This window comes from Trichosurus vulpecula, chromosome 4, assembly GCF_011100635.1.
Source record: "Trichosurus vulpecula isolate mTriVul1 chromosome 4, mTriVul1.pri, whole genome shotgun sequence".
NCBI classification, from domain to species: Eukaryota; Metazoa; Chordata; class Mammalia; order Diprotodontia; family Phalangeridae; genus Trichosurus; species Trichosurus vulpecula.
In genome coordinates, this window is record NC_050576.1 from 329,275,258 (window position 1) to 329,295,467 (window position 20,210).

Genomic DNA, 20,210 nt, shown 5'->3' on the forward strand with positions numbered 1-20,210 from the left:
GCCATTTTCTTTTTTTTAATCTTTTATTTTTTCTATTTACATGTAAAAATAACTCTTAACATCCAGATTGTTTTTTTTAATTTGAGTTTGAAATTCTATCTCACCCTTCCTCACTTGTCTCATCATTGATAATACAAGCAATTTGATATGTTATACATGTGTGGTCATGCAAAACATATTTCTATATTAGTCATGTAAAAGAAAACACTTGTCCCAATAAAAACATTCAGAAAAATAACTTTTAAGAAAGCATGCTTTGATCTTCATTCAGATTCCTTCAGTTCTATCTCTGAAGGTGGATAACTGTTTCAACAATGAGGCTAGCAGCTGCTGTGGGGATGAAAAACCAACAATGACCAGCTCACAGAACCCTGCAAGCTCAGGTCCTTTTGATCTGCTTTACTAAAGAAAGAAACATTAATGGCTTAACAATCTTACTTTAATCCAGCATACAAATATCATTCACTTAGTTCAGGGGAAAAAGCCAGTACCCCGAACTTCAGAGCAAATACAAAAAAATTACAAACATCAACAGACAGACCAATTACAGTTTAAAGTTACCAACATCTGAGTTCAGCCAGGAACTGAACAAGGGCTGGCCCAGAGTCACTCCTGCTGTGGGTCAGAGCTCCAAAAAAAAAGAGTAAGCCAACCTCTGGTTTTACATCTTTTTCAGGGTCAAGGGTGAGTCACCCATGGGACCTAAAATCATCACGAAAATGAGACTTAAACCCATGTGGTCTAAAAGCCTCCGATGTCACAAACATGTCACTCAAAACCATCTAAACTAGGCTTTCCCTTGAGGCAAGGGGGTCACAAGGGACTCCTAATTTAATCAAGGAAATAAAGGCCATACTCTTCAAGGGCACTTGGTTGAATTAAGTGCTAACAGCCCATTTTGATTGCCAATACAGTAGCATATTTCATCATGAATTTTTCAGAATTGTCTTAGATAATTATATTGCTGAGAATAGCTAAGTCCTTCACAGTTGAATATCTTACAATGTTGTTATTGCTATGTATAATGTTATCCTGGTTCTACTCATTTCATTTTGTATAAAAAAGAGAAAATAGTATGCTTTGATCTGCATTCAGACTCCACACTTTGTTCTGTAGATGTGGATAGCCTTTTCCATCAGGAGTCTTTTGGAATTGCCTTAGATCGTTGTATTGCTGAGAAGGGCTAAGTTTATCAAAGTTGATCATTAATGCAATGTTGCTGTTACTGTGTACAATGTTTTCTTGCTCATTTCACTTAGCATCAGTTTATGGAAGTATTTCCATGTTCTTCTGGAAGCATCTTGCTCATCATTTCTTATTACACTATGGTATTCCATCAAATCATATATCACAACTTGTTCAGTCCTTACCCATTTGCAATGGCAAATGGGATGCAACTTTTTGATGTTTTTTGTTTTGGAGTGCTTCTCAGAACTAAGGCAATCAAGGGCCTTTGAACCTTGCCTTTGTTTCAATCAAGACTCTTTGATTGAATTAGGAGTCTTAGATGACCTACTTAAGTCATGGGAAGGCCTAGTTCACATGGGTTTGAGTCACATGGTTGTGACTCCCTCTGACCCTGAAGAAGTGTATATACAGTCTGAGCTTAGCATTTTCCTTGGGGCTCACTGATTGTAAGAATGTTATGTGGAGACACTGGGTAGCCATTAAGGAGCCCCCTGGCTTTGAAAACCCAGATGTTGGTGCCTCTTTCTCTGGTAACTATGTATGTATAGCTTTGGTCAGACAGCTAGACGTCTGTCTGTTGATTTGTGTTATTTGCTCTGTTTATATTTTTTCTGTTTGTAATTTCTGTTTTTGTTTTCTCTTAAGTTCAGGATGCTGACTTTTTCCCCTAAATTAAGTAAATGATATATGTATGTTTAATTAAAGTAAGATTGTAAACCCCTTAAAGTTGCTTTCCTTAGAAATCATATCAAAGAACTTGTGCTAGTAGCCCTCCTGTGTGCTGGTGTTATTGGCCTTACACAGCCACACTAGTGGCAAGTAGCATTGTTGTTAAACCCAATTGATAGGCATGCCCTCAATTTCTAATTTTTTGCCAACACAAAAAAGAGCTGCTATAAATACTTTGGTAAGTAGAAGTACTTATTTTTTTATCACATTGGGATACAGACTTGTAGTAGTATTGTGGGCATGCACAGTTTTATTGCCCTTTGGGCACAGTTCCAAATTGATTTCCAGAATGGTTGAATGGGTTCACAACTCCACCAACATGGTACTTTCCCAACTGTCTCACACCATCTCCAATATTTATCATTTTACTTTTTTATAATTTAGCCAGTCTGATTGGTATGAGATGACACCTCAGATTCGTTAGTGATTTAAAGCATTTTATATGATTATAGATAGCTTTGATTTTCTCTTCTGAAATATACCTTTTCATATCCTTTGACCATTTATCAATTAGGGAATGACTTGTCTTCTTACAAATTTGACTAAGTTATCAGGCTATTTGAGAAATGAGGTCTTTACTAGAAAAATTTGCTATAAATTTTTCCCAGTTTTCTGTTTTCCTTCTTATCTTGGCTGTATCAGTTTTATTTTTTGCAAAACAAAAATGCTTTTTAATTTAATTTAATCACAATTATTCATTGTTAATTGTTTAATGCTGCCTCTTGTCTGGTTATAAATTCTTTCAAAATCTACAGATCTGACAGGTAATCTATTTCATGCATCCCTATTTTATTTATGGTATCACCATTTATGTCTAAATCATGTTCCCATTTTGACCATATCTTAGTATACAGTGTGAGATGTTGGTCTATATCTGTTTTCTACAGAACTGTTTTCCAGTTCTTCCAGCCATTTTTTAATAGTTCTTGTTCTTAAAATAGTGAGTTAAAATGGGAAGTGTTTTGATTTATCAGACCCTAGATTATTATGGTCATTTACTTTTGTGTGTTGTATACCCAATCTATTCCATTGATTTACCACTCTTTTTCTTAGCCAGTACCAGATAGTTTTGACAATTACCACTTTGTAGTACAGTTTGAGGTCTGGTATGGAAGTATGAGGTCTGGAGGAGGGCTATGTCACCTTCCTCCAGAATTTTTTCATTAATTCCCTTGATATTCTTGGCCTTTTGTTCTTCCACATGAATTGTATTACTTTTCCTATTTCTCTAAAATACTTTTGGTAGTTTGGTACAGCATTGAATAAGTAAATTATTTTAGGTAGAATTCTCATTGTTATTATATTGGCTTGACTCACCCATGAACAATTACTGCTTTTCCAATTTTGTAGATCTGACTTTATTTGTGTCTTTAAAGGTCTTATAACTGTGCTCATATAGTTCTTGAGTTTGTCTTGGCAGGTAGACTCCCAAGTATTTTATATTTTTTATGGTTATTTTAAATAGAACTTCTCTATCTCTTGCTGCTGGATGTTGGTAATATAAAAAATGTTAATGATTTATGGGAGTTTTTTGTATATCCTGCTGCTGTGCTAAAGTTGTCAATTATTTCAACTAGGTTTTCAGTTGATTCTCTAGGATTTTTCAAATATGCCATCATATCATCTACAAAGAGAGTTTTATTTTCTCATTGCTTATTAATTATTTATTTTTTTCTTCTTTTTTTTTACTGCAGCTAGCATTTCTAGTACATTATTGAATAATAGTGGTGATAATGGGCAATCTTGCTTCATCTCTGATCTTCCTGGGAAGGCTTCTTGCTTATATCTGTTATAGATAATATTTGCTGATGGTTTTAGATAGACAGTGCTTGTCATCTTAAGCAAAGTTTAATTTATTCTTATAGTGTTTTTAATAAAAATGAATGTTTTATTCTGTCAAAAGCTTTTTCTAAATCTATTGAGAAAATCATATGATTTTGGTTGGTTTTGTCATTGATACGCTTAATTATGCTGATAGTTTTCCTAACTAACTTTGCGCTCCTGTCATAAATCTCACCTGCTCAGACTGTATGATCTTTGTGACATATTGCTGTAATCTAATTGCTAAATATTTTATTTAAAGTTTTTGCATCAGTATTCCTAAGGAAATCAGTCAATAGTTTGTTTTATTTTCCCCTCTCTGCTTTTGCTCTTCCTGCTTTAGGTGTCAGTGTCATATTTCTGTCATAAAAGTAATTTGGTAGGATTCTTTCTTTGCCTATTTTCCAAAATAGTTTAAATATCAGTGGAACTATTCTTTAATTTATTATTATTAGTGTTTTTTGGTAGAGTTTACTTGTGAATGCATCTTATTCTGGTCATTTTTTTCCTTAGGCAGCTCTTTGATTGCTTGTTCAATTTATTTTCCTAAGATAAGAGTATCTATGAAATCTGTTTGCTCTTCTGTTAATCCAGACATGTTATATTTTGTAATCATCCATCCATTTTGCTTAGGTTATCAGATTTATTGGCAACAAAACAGGCAAAATTATTCTTAATAAATGTTTTAATTTCCCCTTCATTGTTGGTGAATTCATCTTCATCATTTTTGATACTGGTAATTTGGTTTTCTTCTTTTTTTAATCAAATTGACCTATGATTCATTTATTTTAAAGGTATTTTCCTCATTCAAAAATAGCTCTAACTTTCATTTATTAGTTCAATACATTTCTTATTTTAATTTTATTAATCTCTTCTTTGATTTTCAGGATTTCTAATTTAGTGTTCATTTAAGAATTTTTAATTTGTTCTTTTTTCTAGTTTTTTTTTTCTGTTTTTTAATTGCACATCGAATTCATTCATCTGCTTTTCCCTCTATTTTGTTGAGGTAGGCATTTGAAGCTATAAGTTTTCCCCTAAGTACTGTATTGGCTGTATCCTATAAATTTTGGTTTCTATGGTTTGTTCTTTAACCCATTCATTCTTTAGGGTTAGATTATTTAGTTTCCATTTAATTTTAATTTATATTACGATAGCTCTTTATTAAATGTTATTTTTATTGTATTATAACATGAAAAGGAAGAATTTAATATTCCTCCTTTTCAGCATTTGCTTGTGAGGTTTTTGTGCCCTAAAGTATAATGTCTCAGGGATGGGGTAGTGAAGGATGGAGAGAGAAACTTTGAAAATGAAAAAAAATTAAATGTTAAAATTTTTGTTATGTAAATGGGGAAAATAAAATATTAGTTAAAGTGATCTAGAACATTTTGTATGACTATTTGTAGGCTTGATTCCTTTATCTGAAAACCTCCTTTTCATCTCCTTTGATCATTTATCAACTGGGGGAATAACTCATGTTTTCAGAAATTTGACAAAGTTCTCCACATATTTCAGATATGAGACCTTTATCTGAGTACCTATATTTTCCCCCAAATATTCTGCTTTCTCTCTAATCTTGGCTACATTGGTTTTATTTGTGTATTTTTTTTAAATTTAATGTAGTCAAAACAGTACATTTTATATCTGATAGTACTTTCTATCTCTTGTTTATTCATAAAGTCTTCTATTCATAAATCTGCTAGTGATATGTTCTATTTTCTTCGAATTTACTTATGATATCTCCCTTTATATGTAGGTCGTGTATCCATTTTGACCTTATCTGCCAGACTCCTTTTCAGTTTTCCCAACAGTTTTGACCAAACATGAGTTCTTATCCCCAAAGCTCAAATCTTTACATTTTTTTTCAAACACAGTGTTGCTCTAATCATTGACTACTATGTATTCTATGCCTACTCTGTTCCACTGATCCACCTTTCTATTTCTTAGGCATTACTAGATAGTTTTGATAATTACTACATTACAGTATAGTTTAAGAACTGGTACTGCTAAACATCCTTCCTTTACATTTTTCATTAATTCCTTTGATATCCTTTACCTTTTGCTCTCTCCAAATTAATTTTGTTTCTATTTTTTCTGGCTCAAAAAATAATTTTTGATAATTTTATTGGTATGGCATTGAATAAGTAGATTAGTTTAGGTAGAATCGTCATTTTTATATAGTGGCTCTGCCCACCCGTGAAAAATTAATATTTCTCCAATTATTTAATTCTGACCTTATTTGTATAAAAATATTTCATAATTATGCTCATGTGGTTCCTGGGTTTGCCTTAACAGATATACTCCCAGGTATTTTGGCAGCTATGTTCCTAGGTATTTTAGTCTATCTAAGGTTATTTTAAATGAAATACCTCTTATTATAATTTTTTACAGGTTTCTGTGGCTGGTATATTGAAATGCTGATGATTTTCTGGGTTTGTTTTATATCCTGCTACTTTTGGGGCCCTGAGAATTAGTCACATTTTTCTTTGAGGTTCTGCATGTAGCTGCATTGATTTTGTTGTTTGTGCTTTCATGCTGCCTGTCACCATTGTAACTTTAAATGATTAGGTTCTTATCTTTTAATTGTTTGCTCATTTTTCTAGCCTATTAATTTTACTTTAATATTGGGCTCTTCTCTAGGGGTGGAGATGGCATCGTCCCAAACTTCAGGCTTTTCTTGCTACTGCTCTCAGTGACGGTTTTGGGGTATATAAGTGTTCAGTTTCTCCAAGGTGGTATGATATAATGAGAGATGTGGTCACTGCTTTCCTGCCCTGTGCTCTAGTCTGTGAACAATGACAAGTACTCTTTTCCACCCTAGACCTGTGACAAAGGAATTCCCACTCCTGCTACTATTCCTCCTCACCTTGGGACTGTGACTGAGACCCACATATGGCTAATGAAACAGTCTTGCTCTTACTGCCTGCATAAGGTCCCTTTCAATCTCTTTATAGCCATTTATCAGACCCCTAACCATATGCAAGCTGAGAACTCTAGAAGCCACTGCTTTCAATCCAGCCACTCTCCAGGCCTGATGCATGCTTACAGTGGCTTGTACTGGAATGCACTCCATTCATATCCCAGTGTGATAGGCCTTCTTTGATGCCTCTCTAAGTTGTCTTGAGCTGCAAAATTGTTTCACCCTGACCTCTTGTTGGTTCTGCTACTCTAGAATTTGAGGCATCATTTTAAAGTCGTTTGGATGGGAATTGGGAGAGCTCAGACAAGACCCTGTCTTTACTCTGCCATTTTTTCTAGCAATTTTCTGACAGCTCAGCACCCATTTTAGTTTCTAGTCCATTTCTACCATAAAGGGTGAAGTAATATTTTAATATATAACAGCTCTTCTATTAAGGAGCAGGTGCTATATAGATGGATAAGGAGGTGAAACCCAGTTAAACAAGAGATACAATGTAGATTAGATTGACTTAATTTAAGGAAACTGAGCAGCACTTTTAGTGGTCTCAAAGTAATGACAATTCAAAACAAAATCTATTTCATCACCAGTGTTACCTCTAAGATGCTATATACATTTTAATCAAGGAATATTGTGATCCCTGAATAATAAAAAAAATTAAGGTAACTTAAAGACAAAAAAAAATAAAAGTATGGCTGCTGTAAATGTGATTTAGGATGTGGTTAATTAAAAACCTAATCCAGAATATTTAAGACTGGAAAACTGAGTGACCTAGACACATTACAAGAATTAGGCAAAATAGATTGATAGCCTGAGTACTCCACAACCTATTATAAGGACTAGAGAAAGTTTTCTAGCTCTGTGGGTGAATACTATAAGGAGGAATTATATACAGAAGAGGCCAAAGGATTGCAAAGGCTGAGGAGACAGAAGGAATTATAATCTCCACCAGTAGAAGGGACTCCTCAACCTGAAATTGATGAGATCAATTATATATCAAACTCTTGATGCAGACAGTACATTTTCATATTATATCACTTAAATGAAAGCTATAAGAATTCAAAAAAGTTAGACAAACTATCCAAACAGAAAACCCTCCAAAAGGTAAATGGATAATATCTACTTTACAATTTGCATGGAAAACTAGTTATATATATATATATATATATATATATATATATATGTTGGACATACACTGTGGATGGCCATTGAACTGGGCCAGTAACTGAATAGGACCAAGAGAACAGCCTAGTTTTGGCAAAGATGCTTTTAAAGTGGCAGAGATTTGTAATGTGATAATCTGGATAGAATTAGAATAAGAATATCTACTCTGCTGCAGACTACTTCTTTAGCAAATTATTTTGCTTCTTTAGACCTTAATTATCTTATCTATAAATTAAGGAGATTAGGTTAAATAAACCCTTACATATGTTTTACCTTTAAACCTATGCTTTCTATGGGAGGATAATATCTCAGATTAGTAAGAATGGGGGAAATACTGAGTACTCAAATAACTTAGTATTTTTTTCCTTTAGGAAGCAATTGGAATATAAAAAGAGGAAATTATGAAGTTTTGTATTATTGTAAGTGTACTAAAAAAGGATTCAAAGTAAAATGTTATTTCCCTGACCAAAATTAAAAAAAACAAATAAAATTAATATATTGACACTGTTTAGTCATGTTGAAAATCAAAGCTATTTTAATGTTTTGTTTTCTTTTACAAAGCCAGTTTTAGTACCATCATAGGAGATTTTATGTCAAACCAAAATGTCATTTAGTAAAAGTTACTTCACATAAAACGTTGATTGCTTTATAAGAGAATTCTGTATTTAGAAAGCTGTAATTTGAACAAATTGATATATATATGTATATGTGTATATACATACATATATGTGTATGTGTACATACATACGTATATGTGTATATACATACATATATGTATATGTGTATATACATACATATATGTATATGTGTATATACATATATATGTATATATTCATTTCTGCTTTATTTCTAAATTCTCTCAACATTCTACATATTCCACCCATAGTGTGAAACTGTTTATAAAAAGTAAGATGAGAATTCAGATATGTCCCTTTTTCCCTAAATGATTTGGATATTTGAAAAAAGAAAAGTTACCCACCCAATATTGTTGGGAGTATTAAATGAGAAAATCCACATGAAACTTTTGAAAAGTTCACAGTGATAAGCAAATGTAAGATGATGATGATGATGATGATGATGATGATGATGACATGTTGATAAAGATGATTGGTGTTATTATGTCTCTTTTCCTCCTCCTCCTCCTTGTCCTTATCATCCTCCTCCTCCTCCTCCTCCTCCTCCTCCTCCTCTTCTTTCTTCTTCTTCTTCTTCTTCTTCTTCTTCTTCTTCTTCTTCTTCTTCTTCTTCTTCTGCTGCTGCTGCTGCTGCTGCTGCTGCTGCTATCACATTAAAAAGATCATAGTTTTAAATGGCAATCACATACTTGATATGTAAATAAATATCTAATTGAATTTAAAAATACAAAAATTCAGAAAGAAAGCACAGGTAACATTTAATTTTAAGAGGTCTGTGTTCTAATGGCTTACTTATAATTCAATTGGTTGCAACCCAGAGTCGATTTTTTTTCTGTAGAAACAATATTGTAAATAATAGTTAGTTACATGTTCTAAAAGATCAATGAAATAAAATTATGGCATAAATAACATATATTTGCCATGAAAAATTAGTGGGAAAATCATTACTAACAGGAAAAACAAGATTATGTTGGAAATGATTTCAAATAATGGTAAATGTCAGTTATTGAGTATAAGCAATCAACAGAAACATTAATTACTTGCTTTAGAAAAAAAAATAAATATAATTAGAGGATAAGAAGGTATATGGAACCATTTAAAGAAATCCCCAAAGGAAATTTGCAGGCAACTCTTAGTTCTGTTCTACCTCTAGACCTCTGCTCTGTATGGGAGATTAATTCAAGAGTTTCATAAGAATCTAGCATTGTTGCTCTGTTGTTTCAAATTCATTTTAAACATTTTTTTCCTCTAAATAAAGGTTTTTCCCTAGCACTGCTCTTACTTATCAGTTATTATTGCAATAGATTTTGATCTTTAAGATAAAGAAAAAAAGAAGAAAGAAGGAAAGGGAGGGAAAGTATTTTCTTTAGGGAATTAAAGGGGATGTTTATCTCCCTGCAAGGAAGAGATTGTTCCTAATGGAATTAACTGAGATATAAGAAGTTAAAGTAGCCTATCATGTGCACAATGACAATGAAAAGAAGAAAAAAAATTAGTGAGGAAGACATTTTATCTCTTTAGACCCCTTTGCACATTTTCCATCTTTGGTGGCTTAAAGTTCATGGGGAAGAGGGACTGGGGTCGGGAGCATCATAAAATGCAGAGTAGAGAGGTCTTAGTGTAGCTGGAAGCAGGGTCAAGTATTGTGTAATCAATCATTTACATGTACACAATTCATAAGTTGGTTCTTGTTCTCTATACCCTTCCCAGGGAGAAGAGCCCTGTCACTGATTTTCAGTTTCTATAATAGAATGCCTATTCCTTAATGCCATACCTCCCTGAACATCAATGCCATCCCAAACCTCTATTTTTTTGTCTTCCACATAGACCTTTTTCCACCTGCCGCCACATTCACATTTGACCACAACTAGACTTTTCTGTTAACTACTGTCCATCTCTAAATGGTCTCTCTACATTGATAGGAAGGTTTGTTCCTATTAGCTGTTAGGCAATTAGAATAATGAGATAGAACAGAATCCACAAAAAGCCCAAGGGAAAAAAAAAAACATTGTTTTACATTCACAAATGGAAATTTGCAGTGTTGTTTAAAAAGATTTTTAAAACAAGTGACCAATTTGGCTTTGTTAATATGGCTGGTTCACATGACATAATCATTAAGCTGAGCTGATGCAAACCAGGCACTCTGTTTGCTTCCATTTTTAGCGTGTGTCCTGCTTATAAAATCACCACTTCAGCTACAGTGACATTTTTAGAATGGGATTTTATTTTTATGTTTTACTATTATGCCCTATTTTGAAAAAGGGATACTAGTGACTGGTGATACAATCGCAGATGAATAGTTTCTCCAGATTCTTTACTGGGGTGAAACAAGTAAAACATAGCAAACCAAAATTACCCCAAAAGATTTTGTGTTAACAAGCAGAATTGAATTTAATTCCATTCAGGTCTCTAACTCATGTTGTCATTACAATCAAATCTCATATATCCCAGCCTCATTACAGAAATAATCCTGCAGTAACAAAAGAAGCTTAACAACAAAAAAAATATTTAAAACCACGAAGCCAGGCCCATTCTATGTAAAAGCAACATTGAGTGGAAAAGATACTTTAAAAAAATTTGACATTTTGCTTGGGTATTCTATGTTAGTATATATTAAAAAGTATATTTTACATATGCACACTAGACACTTTACATGTACTTCTTACTTGGCTTGACAGGATTGACCTGGAAGAACCTATGTAAAAATAGATGGAAATACATTTACCAGAATGGGTTCATAAAATCATAACTTATGAGTTAGAAGGACCCCAGGAAGTAGTGATAAATAGATCTAGAAATGTCTGTGATAAAAGGAAGGAACAAAGGACAGATAGATGGACCTCAAAGCCTATTCTAACTTGAATGAGTTCAGTTTTCACTAGATTTATCATTGATGGGGAATCAATATCTACAAGCCATGGTTGGCTAATCTACTTTTGAATGGCTCTGTGGTAAAGTTTTATTTTTCACTTTTTCTAATTCTCCCTTCTGAGGTTATTTTCTCCATTCCCACCTGAATTTGTAGGTCAGGTCTCCAGAGGGTGGATATCATTCCTACTCCAGAATCTAGGAATAACTCTGATGGTTAGTGGGGTTTCTAGTGTTATCCTTCATGAACCCTAACAGGGGCTCTATGACTCTGGGCAATCTTTTTTAGCCTTAGTTTCCCCAAATGTAAATGGTACCTTTCTCACAAAATTCTGGTGAGGATCAAATGAGATAATAAATGTAGTGTTTCACAAGTATTTAAGAGCTATATAAAGGCTATGTGGACTTATTTTATATCCTGACACTTTGTAAAAGCTATAATTATTTCAGCTAAATTTTAGTTGACTACAGTGTTCTGTACATATGCCTCCTTGTCATCTATAAAACAAGATAACTTTGTTTCCTCTTTACCTATGTTTATTCCTTTAATTTCCCTTTCTTATCTTATTGTTTTAGAAAGCATCTCTAGTACTATTTCGGAGTTTTGACAATAAGAGCATTGGTGGATTTGATTTATCTGTAATTATGGTAAAATCTTTCAAATTAAATTTAATTGAAATTGTCCATTTTTTTCTCCTGTGATCCTCTCTTTGTCTTGTTTATTTCCTCTAATTTATTTATGATGTCACCTTTAATCTCTATGTCATGTATCCATTTTGAAATTATCTTGATACTTAGTGTGAGATGTGGGTCTATACATAGTTTCTACCAGACAGCTTCCCTAGTTTCTCAGCAATTTTGGTTAAATAATGACTCCTTACTTTAGTATCAGGAATCTGAGTTTATCGAGCAGTAGGATATTGTACTTATTTGCTTCCGTATACTATGCATCTAATTTGTCCCACAGGTTGACCTACTTTTTAATTAGTTCCAAATAATTTTGATGATTAGTGTTTCGTAGTATAGTTTGAAATCTGCTGCTCTTATATCCTTTCCTTCCCACATGTTTTTCATTATTTCCCTTGAGATATCTGACTTTTTACTACTCCTCTATATGAATTTCATCATTATTTTTTCCAACAGTATATAGTGGTCCTTTAATAGCTTGATTGTTATAATTATAACCTTTATAAAATACACTCCATAAGTCAAAGAGTATTAATTACGTACCTACTATATGCTACACATGCTGAGGTATTGGTGACAAAAGTAGAAAGAATTAAATAATTCCAATTGTCATGGAGCTTAAATCTTAAAAGAAGAGACAAGAATTAAATGTGTAATTATAAACAGAATGACCATTAAGCCAATAAATTCAAGTGAATTACAAGGTAGTTAGAATGAGAAGGAATTACCCTATGTGCATAGGGGATCAGCAAAAAATGTTTCACACAAAAGTTAATACCTGAGCCGAATCTTCAATGAAGAAAAGGATCCTGTAAGGTAGAGGTGAGAAAGGAGAACATTTCAGGCAAAATGCAGTCATGGAGAGGAGAGGGGCAGGTGTCTAGTTCTTGCTATTTACATGATTTTCTTGGAAGGGGAGAAGGGGAGAAGGGTACAATCTCAAGAAGAAAAACAATAGCAAACAAATATGTGTGTATACATATAAACACATATACATAGATACACAAATATATATATATATATACATATATAGACACAAATGTATATATAGATACATACATAGACACACAAATATATATGTATCTATCTATATCTATCCATCTCTATCTCTATCTCTATCTATCTCTATCTATCTATATCTCACATGTCCTATACATGAGTTTCTTTGATTTCAAGTCATGGTTTCCATGGTGTTTTTATATGTTGCCCCCTTCTACTTTCTCCTCTCTGATTCATATGTCTGTATGCTAAAAACCTTGTTTAGCTGCAGCCAACTGAAAGCATACCTATTTTCTAAGTTAGACTGTTTCTTTTTTATATATTTTAATTTATTTTTAGTTTTCAACATTCACTTCCATAAGATTTTGAGTTCTGAATTTTCTTCCCATCTCTCCCCGGCCCCTGCCACCCAGGACATCATGTAATATGTAAGGAAGAATTAGAACCAATGGGAAAAACCATGAGAAAGGTGAGAGAGAGAGAAAGAGAGAGAGAGAGAGAGAGAGAGAGAGAGAGAGAGAGAGAGAAGCATTGGAGGAAATATTGTGAAAACGACTTTTTGCCCACAACCCATTTGACTTTTAATTCTTATGATAAAACTGACACAGCAATTATCTTTATATCCTCTCATATAAATTTGTCACCTTATCTTTGGGACTTTTTTTCTTTTTGTTTGAAACGTACGATTTTGGTGAATTACCTAAAACTCAATTGTAAATATTCTTGCTTATGAATAAGTGTGTTAATGAACAAAATAATTACTTCAATAATATCATCTTCTTTAAGGGGTCACATACCACTTACTTAGTTTCCTATTCTACTTTCTCCTGTCAAATGAAGAAATATTATTACTAAAAACCTGGGCAGTTACATTCAATGGAATTTATCTTTGTTTTCAAAGCCAGCCAACAAGGTGACCCAGCCACACCAGGTCTCAAATTATACTACAAAACTGTAATCATCAAAACAGTCTGGTACAGCCTAAGAATTGGATTGACGGACCAGTGGAGTAGATTAGGTACATAGTACACAGTAGTAAATGATCATAGTAATCTAGTGTTTGACAAACCAAAAGAACCAAGCTTTTGGGAGAAGAACTCACTGTCTGACAAAAACTGTTAGGAAAACTGCAAAGCATTTTGACAGAAACTGGGCATAGACTAAAACCTCATATCGTATAACAAGATAAGGTCAAAGTGGGTATATGATTTAGACATAAAGTGTGATACCTTAAGCAAATTGGGGCTAGTTTATCTGTCAGATCTGAGGATAAGTAAAGGAGTTTTGACCAAACAAGGGATAGAGAGCATTACGATATGTAAAATGGATAATATTGATTATATTAAATTTAAACATTTTGCACAAACAAAATTGGATAATGGATAATGTTGATTATATTAAATTTAAACATTTTGCACAACAAAAATTAAGACAAAATCAGATAGCTGGGGAAAAGGTTTTTATAGCAAGTGTATGTAATAAAGGCCTCATTTCTCAAATATATAAAGATTTGAAACAAATATATAAGAATACAAGTCATTCCCAAAGGAAAACAATAGGCAATTTTCAGAAGAAACCAAGAATATCTATAGTGATAAAAAGTTTTAAACTGCTATTGATTAGAGAAATGCAAATTAAACCACCTCTGTGGTACCACCTCACCCCTATCTGATGTTATACCAATCACGGGAGCACACCTGAGGACTACTACTGTGAATAATTTCAAGGGTGTAATTGCATAGTATAATGAACTCTACTCAGCAATAAACTAAGCATTGTTCAATAAAGCATAACATTCATAACAACATCCTTAGCCCAAACACATTATCCAATATTATATATATATATGTGTGTGTGTGTGTGTGTGTGTGTACACACATCACTCAGTATATCATATGGCACATAGCATATATCATTGCATTCAGTAGCATTCCCCAAAATACTTGTTTACACAGCAGGGGGTCCCAGGCTAAGGTTTTCCCTAGCACAACACATCATTAAGGGGCAGCAGAAAATACCACACCATCCACCCCTAGGTCACAGTAAGAACAATTTCCTTGATCAGTACCAAGCATCCAAGTAAAGTCCTCTTTCATCTTGACTTGAGGTGGACTTCCAAGTCCCATGGCTCTTCCTCTGTGGGTTGACCACTCCCTACTCTCACCTGTAGGTAGGCAGATCTCTGCTCCTGCTCCAGGTTTTAGCTCATAGGGACTGTTCCACTCCAAGATCTTCCTGCTCCTGCCTGACAGCAGGCTCCAGGGGTTCCTGCCCACGGAGGAAGCAAAGCTTAACAGGGAAACAGCACACACTACCAGCACCACCATCTCAAGTCACCTCCTAAGATCAGAGGTTCTGTGTTAACAGCTCAGTTCACTTTAACAGCTCTCAAAAGGAGCTTAAGCTAAGCTTCCTTCCCATAGCAGGTTTCTATCCTACAGCTCTGTTTGCTTTTACGGCACAGAAGTTCCTTGAGCAAATCTCTGCCATCACAGGTCTCCTCTCCACTCTCAGAGGTCTCCCCTGTGCTCTCAGAAATCTCCTCTCAGCTCTCAGAGGTTTCCTCTCAGCTGTTAAAGTCTCTTCCCAGATATTTTAGGTTTCCTCTCCACAGGTCTTTTAGGTTTCCTTTTAGTGCAACACTCAAAGCTCCTTCTTCTTCTTTGTCTCTTCATTATCTTCTTCTCAATGCTGGCAGCTCTCTCTACACTGGCTCTTTCTCAATGTCTGCTCTCTCACATGCTGGGCTCTCTTTATATACAGTTCTAGAGGGCATCTGATTGGCTAGAATTCACTACTGGTGTCTAATTGGCTAAAATTCATGCATATTCCTAATTGGCTAGAACTCACATACAAGTCTCAAATTGTCTAGAACTGAATACATGTCTGATTGGCTAAAACTCAATTTGCATACAAGTCTCTGAGAGACTAGAATCAATCCAGTAAAAACTCCCATTTTGATTGCTGTTACACCTGACCAACTAAGACAAAAGAAAAATGATAAATGCCAGAGAAAATGAAGGAAAACTAGAGTACTGATGCACTGTTGGTAGAATTGTGAATTAGTCCAAATATTCTGAATTACAATTTGCACTAATGTCCCAAGGGATATAAAACTGTGCATACCCTTTGATCTTCCAGCATTACCACCACTTGGTTGAAAGACAAAGGAGAAGGACCTCTATATACAAAAATATTTATAGCAGCTCTTCTTATAGTGGCAGAGTAATAGAAATTGAGGGGATGCCCATCAATTGGAGAATGGCTTACCAAGTTGTGATTGATGATTGTGATGGAATACTGTTGAGTCAGAAGTGATGATCATAGTGGTTTCATAAAAATCTGAAAAGAATTAAATGAACTGATGCAAAGCAAAGTGAGCAGAACCAGGGGACCATTGTATATAGCAATATTGTATGATGATTTACCATAAACAACTTAGCTATTCTGATCAATACAATGATATATGGCACTCCTGAAGGATTTATCATGAAACTTTCATCATGAAAAATAATTTCCACCTCCAAGGAAATAACTGATACATTGCTTGAATTCTGGAACCAACACACATAAAACACACACAAAATAGTTAATGTACATATATTCATATATTTGTGCATATTAAAAATAACGCAGCACTAACCACATATCCCCAGGGCACTCCAATGCACACCTGTTTCCGTGCTGAAAGTAAAACATTAATGAGCCTTGGGGTTGTTGGTTCCAGAATTCAATTGGTTCTGAAACCATAATCACAATATGCACTACCTCACATCTCTCCATCTTTTTTAGAAGAATAGAATAAGGCTTATTTTTAAGAGCACAGCTAAAATATATTTAAATTACATCAAAAGCATTCATGTTATCTATCAGCATGGTAACCCTTTTTAAAATAACAACAAACAACGAAGAAAGAAGTAAATAAGGTTAGTTTCTAATTACCTGTTCATGATGAAGCCATACATGCTCATTACAATTTGTCAAGATGTTTGTCAACAATGCTTTTCATAATATATACTAGAATATTCACAGGAATCAAAGTCAAGCTGACTGGCCAATAGTTTACGGATTTCATTAACTTCTTATTTTTGGAAATTGAGACATTTTCTACTTTTTATTCCTCCAAGATCTCTTATATTTTCCATCATCTTAGAAAAAATCACTTATAGTGGCTCGGCACATGTATTCACCAGTTCTTTCAATACCAGAGGGTGTCGTTAACTGGATCAGATGACTTAAATTCATTAAAGATACCTAACTCATTTTGGTAATATTTCATTTTTACCCAACTACATGTAAAGCCAATTTTTAATATTCTTTTTTAATGATTTTGAGTTTCAAGTTTTCTCCCTCCCTCTCTCACTTCCCCACTCCCTGAGACAGCAAGCAATTTGATAGAGGTTATACATTTTCAATCATGCAAAACCTATTCCCATATTAGTAATGTTGTGAAAGAAGACACAGACACAAAGAAAAAAACACACACACATACACACCCAAATAGAGAAAGCGAAAATAGTATGCTTTGATCTGCATTTTGATTCTATTACTTCTTAATCTGGAGATAGATAACATTGTATTACATTACTTACCTAGGTGCTCAATTCTCTTACTCATATTCATGGGGTCCTTTCTGATATTCCATGGCATAAGCTGAAAAACTCCTGAGCTTTGGAATAAGGTAAAGCTAAAACCAGGGGCATGCTGGAGCCTGATTGCATCCCCATGATTGTAAAAATGTCAGTGTGACCATTTACACCTCAGAAACTGGCAAATGCTACAAATCAGGGCTTGACTTATTATTTTGTAAAGTTTATGTGGTGTTCAGGATAGATTAGCAGCTTTGGTGTAAGGACTTGGTGTGCCCTTTTCTGAGCTATTCATCCACTTTAGTGTTCACCCGTCACCTTTCTCTTCCCTGTGGCTCTAAGAAGTTGTAGCATGTGAAGGGACCACATGTAAAACTGTCTCAGCAACTGGTTTAAAGCAGGTTGAGAATCATACCTGTTGGTGAGTTAAGGGAATATCTACCCCAAGCATGTGAAGACTTACCCCATCAGAATGGGCAGATGAAAACGATTTATTCCAATGCCAGGAAGGCAGCTGAAGCAAGTGCTGTGGAGCACTTACAACTTGGTCAGACATTGAGAATGCCAAGATCATCCACTCCATCCTGGGGCAAGCACCAGTCATCTTGACTTTTGTCTTGCTACTAGACCTTGATAACTCTGGAAGAGAGAGTGAGACTCATGTCTCTGTGCAACTCTGCCTCACTTAAATCCAATTCATGAGCAAGACGAGACACTGCGGATTGATGCAATCGTGCCTTTTCAAAAATGAAGGATGAACAACAGCAACAACAATCACAATAGTTTTGTTGATTGTCTAGAGTCAAGAAGGCATTAATAATGCAGATTAGACTTAGAAATATACCTTTGATGACAAGTTTTTTTTCTGAGATAGTTATTAAAATTTTACCAGCATATACCTGGCTGAAACCTTAAGGTTTGTCGTTGGTTGTGGTGGGAGTGGTGTTTTTCCCAGAGAGGATCCAGAATCATGTGAGTGGCTGTGCCGTCAGAATCAATTGGTAGGAATGCATAGAACTGACCTAATGGACTTGAAGTAGCTAGTATTGTGTGGAAGAGGGAAGGAAAGTAATTAATATGAGGGAAACTAAGAAGATAACAATTATTGAAAATAAACTTTACAGAGGTTTTCTTCTCCTCTGAATCTGAATGCAGCCTCATAGTTAGGAAGGCAAAACTGGCCCAGGAGACTGGGTTAGTGCTTGCTGTCTGTCCCTTATGCTACAGGATATGTCAGTAGTGGGAAAATATTGGTGGCAGAGCAATAAAGTTCTTTGGAGTCTGGTTATCAAGGTATTTTTTTCACATGTTTTATTCCTCCCTTATGTCCTTGGTGGGGAATGGAGGGTAACTTGGTAAAGTTTTGTGGATTAAGCTATTCTGCAAGCTGCTGGATATCTTAAAGCATAGTACGCACCAAAAGGCTGAGCATTGATGATCCAATGTGACAAAATCAACAACAGCTGTACGTCAGACAATAGTTTCTGACCCCTTCCCAATTCTCTGATTCTCCTCACTGTGCATAGACCAGAAGTTAAGGCTCTACAATCACAGATATACCCTAATGAGGAACAGGATTTAGTACCAGGATCGACAATAGTATATGGAACAATCAGAGACATCCACTGGGTACCAGGCTGAAAGATTTTAAATTGGAATAACAGAAAGCATTTGACTTCCATATAGATTTTACACAATTTATAGCTCTCAATTTCTTTCAGGGAATGAGAAGTGGGGAAGGAATGTATACTGACTTGATGTGAACTCTAAATTTATGCCATTATTTGCAAATTCACAAATAGATTGAAATGAGAAAACAACTAGGTTGTTTTACATTTGTTTATTTGCTTATACTGAGTCTCCCTACCTTTCCAAACTGACAGTTCAGTAGTCATTGGGCCTTATCCCAAGAGCAATTGCTATGGAAGCTTTATCCTGCTCCATTTTCCTGACCTGGTCTAGTTTTACCTACCTTAGGCAATTTGGTGGTCCTCACTCCTAGGTGCCCAAGCCAGTCTCAGCCTCCCCAGCAGCATAACCTGCCTACATGTGCCACACCTTTTTAACCTTCCAGGTGAAATAACTTATTATGAAAGAATTTTGCTTCTTTCCATCATGAATAAAATATGGATTAAGCCTTATATTTACTCTATTGTTCAATGAAGTAATACTGGCAAATATAGGGTTAAGAAGAAATGGAAAGTTATGAACTGGACATTCTTGTGAGCATGACAGAACTTGTCTGCAAATCTGGAAAGTAGGACGGCTATAATTCACGTGAATTTATATGATTTTATATAATGTAAACAGCAAGTGACAGGCAGAAATTTAATTTATGAAGTGCAAACATAGCAAATTATCTGAGCGTAGTTCATGTGATGGAATAACCTGGGAAAATTCATTTAATATAATTGTCAAATTTCCAATGAATGTCAATATTAATATATATTTGTTGTAAAAATAATTACCTAAACATAAATTTAATAAAGTGGCTGTGGACAAAAATTTTTAAATTGCTCATTATAGATAGTAACCTTATATTAGAAAAACTTACTACTAATCTTTCAGAAATTTAATATAGGTTATTTGGTACAGGTCCCAAGCTACTGCTATATG